The sequence below is a fragment of the Lycium barbarum genome, chromosome 7 (genome assembly GCF_019175385.1).
Source record: "Lycium barbarum isolate Lr01 chromosome 7, ASM1917538v2, whole genome shotgun sequence".
Classification (NCBI taxonomy): domain Eukaryota; kingdom Viridiplantae; phylum Streptophyta; class Magnoliopsida; order Solanales; family Solanaceae; genus Lycium; species Lycium barbarum.
In genome coordinates, this window is record NC_083343.1 from 23,475,857 (window position 1) to 23,484,892 (window position 9,036).

Here is a 9,036-nt window from a genome sequence, read left to right on the forward strand (position 1 = left end):
ACTACATTCTCCCCCTGGCGGGGAAATCCCCGAGGAATCTCCATATAAACCTCTTCTTCTAAATCACCCGGTAGAAAAGCATTATAGACATCCATTTGGTAGAGAGGCCAATTGTGAGCTGCTTCTAGAGCTAGTACAACTCTGAGTGTCACTGTCACGACCCAACCCCGTGGGCCGTGACTAGTTCCCTAACTGGACACCCATACTTATTCACTTACCAAATCGACATATCAAAGACTTATTCATATTTAACATACGTTATTTTGCACAAATGCTGAGAACAGACGTCGTCTTAAGCGGTCACCTGTAACAGAAATATCATACAAAAGCCGGCAGACTAGCGGAATACACATCGCCCGAATATACATACATATACATACATATGGGCCATTTCGGCCATAATAGAAAACGGGACCGCTTAAGGCACAAGTCACAGACATAACCGAACAAACACGACCCATGACCCACATATATGTCTACAGGCCTCTACAAACCACAACAGAAACATATGACGGGACAGGGCCCCGTCGTACCCCAAATAGTCATATATACAGAAACATGTACAACAAAAGGTATGTACCAAAAATATGGGCTCCGGATCAAAGGAGTACTCCAAAATAGCAGAATAGGGATCCTACACTGGCGGGTCGCCAGAACGAACGTCTGCACCTGCGGGCATGAAACGCAGCTCCCGAAGAAAGGGGGTCAGTACGAAATATGTACTGAGTATGTAAAACATGAAATACAGTAATCCAAATCATAACTGAAGTGAGAAGTACGGAAAATGGATACAGAATTAGTATATCAAAACCTGTGCTGAAAACATAAATAATGCAAATAAAAATCATGCATAGGGCTCAGGAACGTGGTCGCCACTCCGACGCTGGCGCCACAACACATCATACTCCAGAAGGTTTCAAATCTCCGTACAATCCCGAACAAATCGTATCATCATAACATATCACAACATCATAGAACATCGTATGCCATAACACATCATAACTCCATATATAAGCGGTATCCGGACCTATGGCGAGGGTCTCGGAAACCGTAACACATCATACTGTCGAATATAACATAGTGCGCACGAAGACAAAACCGGCCCGGGATCCGGCGAACGATATCATAGTAGTATGCACGAGCGGAGTAGTGAGGAAACCATATGCATATAATTACATAAATAAATTTCAAAACTCGATGGAGAAATATATTTACCAACCTCTGAAAGCTCAAGAATAAGATTCGGGTCAATCGGAATTAGTATAAGAAAGTTACGAGCTTTTGAAGTACAGAACCTTCTGAACAACATTTCATAAGCTATACTCGGAAATTTAAGTAACAACCATATTCGGTAACTTTCAAATATCCTTATGGATCAAACCAAATAGAAACTTTAGTACCATATGTACGTATCAAAATATCTATCAAAGACTTAAGTCATATCGATTTTCTTTCGAACGACATTCGAAAATATACCGACTAGAATCTTCGAACATCATATATACATATAAAACCATATGGAATACTTATGGCAATCAAAGACATCGGCCATCCTAGTGGCGCTAAGAATAGAATTTTCTTTCGAATCATACATATACGTTATTTGTTCGTTCCATAAAGGTCATGCCAAAAGAAAGAAAGGTAGGCTCTACATACCTCGATCGCTTCCTAAGCTAATCTCAACTCAAGTATCGGGCTCCCCAAGATCTACAATAACATAATTAAATACCAACGTTAGCTACAAGTACTCAGGAATTCAATCCTAAGCTAGTACTTGTCTACAGAAATTTCGGCAGCATTTCCCCTATATATTCGCCTATCCGAATTTCCAATTGCTCTCCTGTTGACACAGAAATACCAACAATAACATATGGACACAACCATATCTTCAATTCTTTTATTCCAACAAGAACAACAACATATCAAAACAGCCCCCAACTATAACATAACGATGCCCGAAATTCTAACGAACACTTACAATACACCAAGCAGCCCATATACACTTCTTATACCTTATTTCATGCAATCTTTTCAGCAAATTTAATGAAATACTACATCAGCTACACCACAACTACATCATCTATCCATATGCAAGTAAACCACATTATTATCATTATAATCCCTACAACAACCCACAACAAATTTAACTCCAACTCTAACCATTAAATTCCTTCATTCTCATCACATAATCCATGATAACAACAACAATAATCATATGAACATAATCATACCCTCAATTCTTTCAATTCAGCAAGGATAACAACATGTCCATAAAACAACACAACTTTAAATTTAACCATTTAATTCCTACATAATGCTACTAAAATCAATTCATCATTCTTACTCAAAACACCCCCCTTACACGGCTCAATTTATAATTCAACATCAACATACATAACCCTTTTGTATTCAACACACATTTACCAAGCTATACAAGTCTAAACTACCTCCAAAACATGTAGAAAAGAATTAAATCTTACCTTAGAGACAAGCTCTAATTTTCACCATGTAATGTCTTCAAGAAAGCCATGGCCATGAGTTGCCATGGCTACCATGATCTCCATCTTTTTCCTCCTCTTGATCTTCAAATCTCTCCAATTAATTGTGTAGAAGGGGGCAAAAATGGGCTGGCCATGAACAGTGCGCCGCCGTGAATAGTGCCCGTGAACAATGGCGCTGCCGTGAACAGTGCCCGTGAACTTCTCTCTCTTTAAGTTGAGAGCTTCTCTCACTAAAATACACTTTGTTAAATCTGAAAAATGAGATATATGACTCATATTTCATGAATTTATATGCCTCCCCTTGGATTGACATGTGTCCCATTATCATCCATGTACCAAATCAAATTTAGCCACATGTTGTGGGGCCTACTTAGTGGTCTAATTAACTTAATTAATCTCCATTAGTCACTAATCCCCACTTAATAATCCAATCATGGTAAATTATTCCCAAATCTCCACTAATATTTCCACTAATTGTAATTAATTAGCAAACCGTGCAATTATTAAAATCGGAATTAAAAGTCCTTGTCTCCTATCCAAAAATAATCTTGTCCTTGGATTTATGTTGATTAACTTACGAATAATCCGTCGTATAAAAATACGGGGTATAACATCCTTCCCCCCTTTATAACATTCGTCCTCGAATGTTAAACTGGTCCTGAACTCCCAATACTTCCTTAAACGTTCTTTTACTAAATTATGTCCTTCACATACCTCTTTCCTTGGTCGATCCCTTTACTTTATTATAACGTATTCCAGATCTCTACATAACCATTCCCGTAATATTTCCTCCTTCCGTTGCTTCTCGAGGTAATTATCCCACGTCGTTGTCTGTACTCTCCTCTTTATTTCGCAGTCGGTTGTCAGTTGTATTTCGAGCTCTCCTACTGAAGGGTTACTCTTTCCCTTGTCTACATACTGTTCAGTTGTACTGTCACTGATTGATTCGGACTTGTATTCCTGGTGCACTTAGTCATGACTCGACTTTTTTTTTTTTTCTATCATTACTCCCTTAAGATGATGATTCGTTCATTTCTCTTTACCCTCTTATCTTTAAACAAGATCTTGTAACGTGTAGACGTCCCTCGTCGGTTCATTAGACTTTAATATCCCTGGAGTATTGCATGCCTCTTGTAACCTGTAGGCTCTCCGCAGGTTCTACGAGTAAAACGAAATTTCCGAGAGGGTAACATTTTTGTACTCCAATATCCTTGCTTTACTCTGCTGTGATAGTCCGTATTCTGGAATCCCCAGCATCATGTGTTACTTTCTGACCTTCTTTTAAAGGTCTTTAACTATCACTTGCTTTTACTTCTTGATCTCGATCTTTAGGGTTGGTTATCAAATAGCGCTAGGGTCTCCTCATATCATAACTCTACTGTCATCCAGTAACCAGTAACCCGCTTGTTCTGATTGTCTCGGTTAAATCATTTAGTAATTTCCTTTACCCTAACTGTCAATACTTTAGGCATATTATCTCGTGTCGTTTCTCTATTTTTGACTCAAACTCTTCGATTGCCCCTTTACTCAGATTTGCTCTTAGTTCTCCCATCACGCATCCTATTGCAATCTTTACACGAGTATGTGTAGGTGCTCAAATCAGCCTGGAAAATACCTTAGCATCGCCACGCTAGTCTTTATGTAGACCTTATACTCTTCTCTTATATCTTTCAATTGATATCAAGGCTTGATGTGCCGTGAATTTCGGCACATTTTATGCCTTTGTAACTAGAAATGATGCTTGTTTTTAAGTGTTGTTACATTGTTTCTTATGTTATTTTTGTGTTTTATAGGATTGGTTGACTAAGGATCGGAAATGAGATGAAACGCTGAAAAATGGACAAATTAGAGCTAAATGACGGTCCGTAACGGGATCCGTAACTCATGTTACGGTTCGTACCATTGAACCGTAACAGGGCCTAAATTTCCAGAAAGTTTTCATTGGAACCATCAGTGTTACGGTGTGGTGTTACGGTCCGTAACTCATGTTACGGTCCGTAACATATCACCGTAACATCAGCTAAATTTCCAGAAAGTTTTCAATGAAACCATCAGTGTTACGGTGTAGTGTTACGGTCCGTAACTCATGTTACGGTCCGTAACATATCACCGTAACATCAGCCAAATTTCCAGAGAGTTGCCAAGTAAAGTCACAAGTTACGCCTCAGAAGGACGGACCGTAACACAGGTTACGGTCCGTCGCATGGTGGTCGTAACATCAAAGCTGACAAATGACGAACTGAAGGACGGACCGTAACACGGGTTACGGTCCGTAACGATGCGGCGTAAGGGCATTTTTGTCCAGAAACTTGGCGCGATTTTTGGCTCTATAAATACTTAATGTAGGGTTTTAATTCATTATTCAGATTTCTTTTGGAGGCACAAACCCTAGGTCTTTAATCTTAGAAGTGGTTGGAACATTTAAGACAACAACTTCACTCTCATTCCATCTTGTAATTGCATTGTAAGTTCATTATGTTTACTAGTAAGTTTTCTTTGTTATCCAAAATTATGAGTAGCTAATTTTAAAGCTAAGGTTGTGGAACTCATGATGGATATTATGTGAATGGGTTTCTATTATTGATATATGCATAATGGTTGTTGGTATTCATCCAGTTTTTGTGATTTAGCGTTGGGTGATGATTGCAAGCATTATCCTAAGCCATTATATTAACTGTTCTTGAGAAAGAAAGTTAGTATTGGTAAAATTGAATGACGATGACTCGAGGCGTTAACCCTCGCTTAATAGACTAACTTAGGGATGAGAACAAGTCTAAATTGGCATTTTTAGTCATTCTTCGATTGCAACTCTTTTACATTCGGAAGAATCATAAAGAGGAAATACGACTTAACTGTTGGAAAACATTAAGAAGTTCTTAAGAGACCAAGTGCATATTCATAGAACAACCATTAGAAGTATATCACATTGAAACCTGAAGCATAATATCTAATCAAATTGGGGAACACAACCTTAGTCTTTCTCTCGCATTAATTACATTTTAAGTCAAAGTATTCAATTACATTATTTAACAATCAATTCAAACTATCCGGAATAGGATTAAAGCATTTAAAGACTGGTATCGAATACGATTAGTACTCTTTTCTCTGCATATTCCCTGTGGGATTCGACCCAACCTTGTTGGGTTACTATATTTGACAACGTCCGCTTTACGCCATTAATAGGTGTAATTTGAGCGTATCAAATTTTGGCGTCGTTGCCGGGGAATACGGTTTAGAAATTACTAATTGTTGTGTACTATTCTTTAAAATTTTTTCTATTCCATCACACCTTGTTTGCTGTTGTATGAACCAGGTGAACATGGAAGGAAGACACAATCGCAATCAAGGAAACCAAGGGGGAATCCAAGTGAACCATCCTGCACCAGAAGAAGAGGATGATGAGAATGTATTTGCGGAATTCATCGACGAAGCTGATTACGCTTCTGCTGTAGTTCCTCCTAGAACGGGAAATGCTAATTTCAAAATTGATAGTTCTATCTATCAGCTATTGAAACTTGAAGGCTATTTCCGAAATTCTTTGGAGGATTGTCCACTTCGACACCTGAAGAATTTCGTGCATGTATGTTCTCAACAATCTCAAGGTGCTGTTCCTGTTGATGCACTGCGGTTACGGGTTTTCAAATATTCCTTGGCTGGCCAAGCAAGGGAATGGTATGAAAAGCTCCCCAGCAATACTATTCATACTTGGAACGAGATATATTCTTGAAAAAGTGGTTTTCACCAAGCAAAAAGGCTGAGCTTAGGGACAAGATCTTTGGGTTCAAACAACTTCCGGGGGAACAATTATATGCAGCATGGGAGCATTTCAAATATTATCTAGCTCAATCTCCGACTCATGGATTTCCGGATGCTATCCTCACCGAGAAATTCTACAAGGGGTTAGATACCATGAATCAAATTGCTGTCAACACTGCAACTGGGGGATGCTTCATGGACAAATCATTTGTCAACATCACCAGGTTGCTCGACAAGCTTACTGCCCACAACCAAGCTTGGCATTCTAGTGATAGTGAAATCCTATCTTATGGTAGTCCCTCTGCTGCCGCGGTGGCCAAAGAAAATCATGAGCGAGATCATGCTTTTGCTCAATTGCAAACCACCGTGGATTTATTATCGAAGAGGCTTATGGAGAAAGAAGCCAAAAGTGTGAATGTTATCGAGGAGATGCCACCTCATGATCCCGGAATGTACCAAGTCTCGGAGGAAGCTTATCTAGAGGGGCAGCCACAACGTGAGGATGCAAATTATATCGATCACAATCAAGGGGGTTATCAAAAGCCATGGAGACCACAACAACAAAGCAATCAATATGGTAGAAATGAATATGGTGGTTCGGACAGAAGGGATTACAACAACAACAACTATGGTAATCGGAATTCAAATGCCTATGTTCCACCAAAGGGTCGTACGTCTAACTCTCAAAATTGGCGAGAAAGTCCTTCCAATGATCAAGGGACCTCTCGGATGGAATCCATGCTTGAAAAGATATTGGACAACCAGCACAAAAGTGACAAGAAGATGGAAAATTTGACTGAAGTGGTAGGCTCTTACACCGCTTCGATTCATAAACTCGAGTCACAAATGAGAGATCTGTCTCGTGAACAACATCCACCGCAAAGAGGAGGTATTCCTAGCGACACAGTTCCGAACCCAAGGGGTAGTGGAGGTGATCACATTGCCTCATGCAAAGCTATTTCCACTAGAAGCGGAAAGATCCTTGATGCGGTAAAACAGAAAGTGGTTGAACCTATCAGTGTCGAGCCGAATATTGATGAGATTATTGAAGAAGAGGTCGAGGAAGAAATAGAGGCACCAGTTGAAGTGCCTATTGTTTTGGAAAAAGAAAAGGAAGCACACCCTAGTGTTCAAAAGGGTGACGAGGAGCCAAGTGTTGAAAAAGCCACCGGAGAGAGCTTTCAAAAGAGTAAGGTCACGGGGGCAATCAAACCCTTGACTCAAACTTATAAGTCTCCTCATCCGTTCCCACAAAGATTGATGAAAAGAACGGAGGATGCCAAGTGCCAACGATTCTACGACCAATTGAAGGGGTTGTCAATGAATGTTCCATTGCTAGACGCATTCCAGGGGAGATGCCGGGAGTTGCCAAATACTTGAAAGATTTGTTAACGAAGAAAAGGACAGTCAAGCATGATACGGTGGGAGTCACCCACCGTGTGAGTTCTAGTATTTTGTCATCAAATGTTGAGAAGAAGAGAGATCCTGGGGCTTTCACGATCCCTTGCACCATCGGTCATCATAATTTTGTTCGTGCTTTATGTGACAATGGAGCTAGTATTAATTTGATGCCACTAGCCATATATAAGCAATCCGGGTTGGGAACACCTAAACTAACAAGCATGCGTCTCCAAATGGCCGATAGAACAATCAAAAGACCGGTGAGGGTTGTTGATGATATCCTTGTTAGAGTGGGGAAATTCTTATTACCGGCAGATTTTGTCATCCTTGATTGTGCGGTTGACAAAGAAGTCCCAATTATTTTGGGGAGGCCATTTCTTGCTACCGGAAGAGCCTTAATGGACTCGGAAAGGAATGAAATAAAATTCCGGGTCAATGATGAAGAAGTAACCTTCCAAGCTAGCAAAGGGTTAATGTTGCCTGGTGCTTATGAAAGCATTTCTGTCATCGATTCATTCGATGAGATAGACGAAGCGGTGGAGCATCAACTAGAAGAGGAGCACTTCGATGAGGCACTTTCAGCTATTTTGGTGAACTTTGAGGCGGATGACATGATGGGATATATCGAAACAGTTAATTCTCTCATTGGCCGGGGTTCGTATTCTTATGAACCGAAGAAATTATCTCTCGATCTTGATAAAAGAACCACTCCTCCAGCTAAGCCTTCGATTATTGAGCCTCCAAAACTTGAGCTCAAGCTACTTCCTTCTCATTTGAAGTATGCTTTTTTTTGCCCAGATAATACTTTACCGGTTATTCTTTCATCTTTGCTGAATGAGGATCAAACTCAAAAGGTGCTTGAAGTATTGCGGGTGTATCGCAGATCCATCGGGTGGACTATTGCAGATATTAGGGGAATTCCCTCGGGTATTTGCGAACATAGAATTGAGCTTGAAGAGGATAGTTCATCCAGTGTTGAGCATCAAATGAGGCTAAACCCTCCTATGCAAGAAGTGGTCAAGAAAGAGATAATCAAATGGTTAGATGCGAGTGTTGTATACCTAATTGCAAACAGTCCATGGGTTAGTCCGGTACAATGTGTGCCAAAGAAGGGAGGCATTACCGTTGTTCCTAACTCCAAGAATGAGCTGATTCCTATACGGACAGTTACCGGATGGAAAGTGTGTATGGACTACCGAAAGCTGAACACCGCAACGTGTAAAGACCACTTCCCTATGCCTTTTATTGATCAAATACTTGATCGGCTAGCTGGAAGAGCGTATTACTGCTTTTTGGATGGGTACTCGGGGTACAATCAAATCAACATTGCATTAGAGGACCAGGAAAAGACCACTTTCACATGTCCTTATGGCACTTT

The 9,036-nt window shown here is 40.1% G+C and overlaps 1 non-coding gene across 1 annotated transcript; it reads right to left on the minus strand.

Moving 5' to 3' along the window:
* Nucleotides 1–6,257: 6,257 nt before the first annotated feature.
* Nucleotides 6,258–6,364, minus strand: LOC132604728 (small nucleolar RNA R71). Its single transcript, XR_009568830.1, has one exon. It is a non-coding gene; the product is annotated as a small nucleolar RNA R71 (small nucleolar RNA).
* Between the last annotated feature and the right edge of the window lie 2,672 nt (nucleotides 6,365–9,036).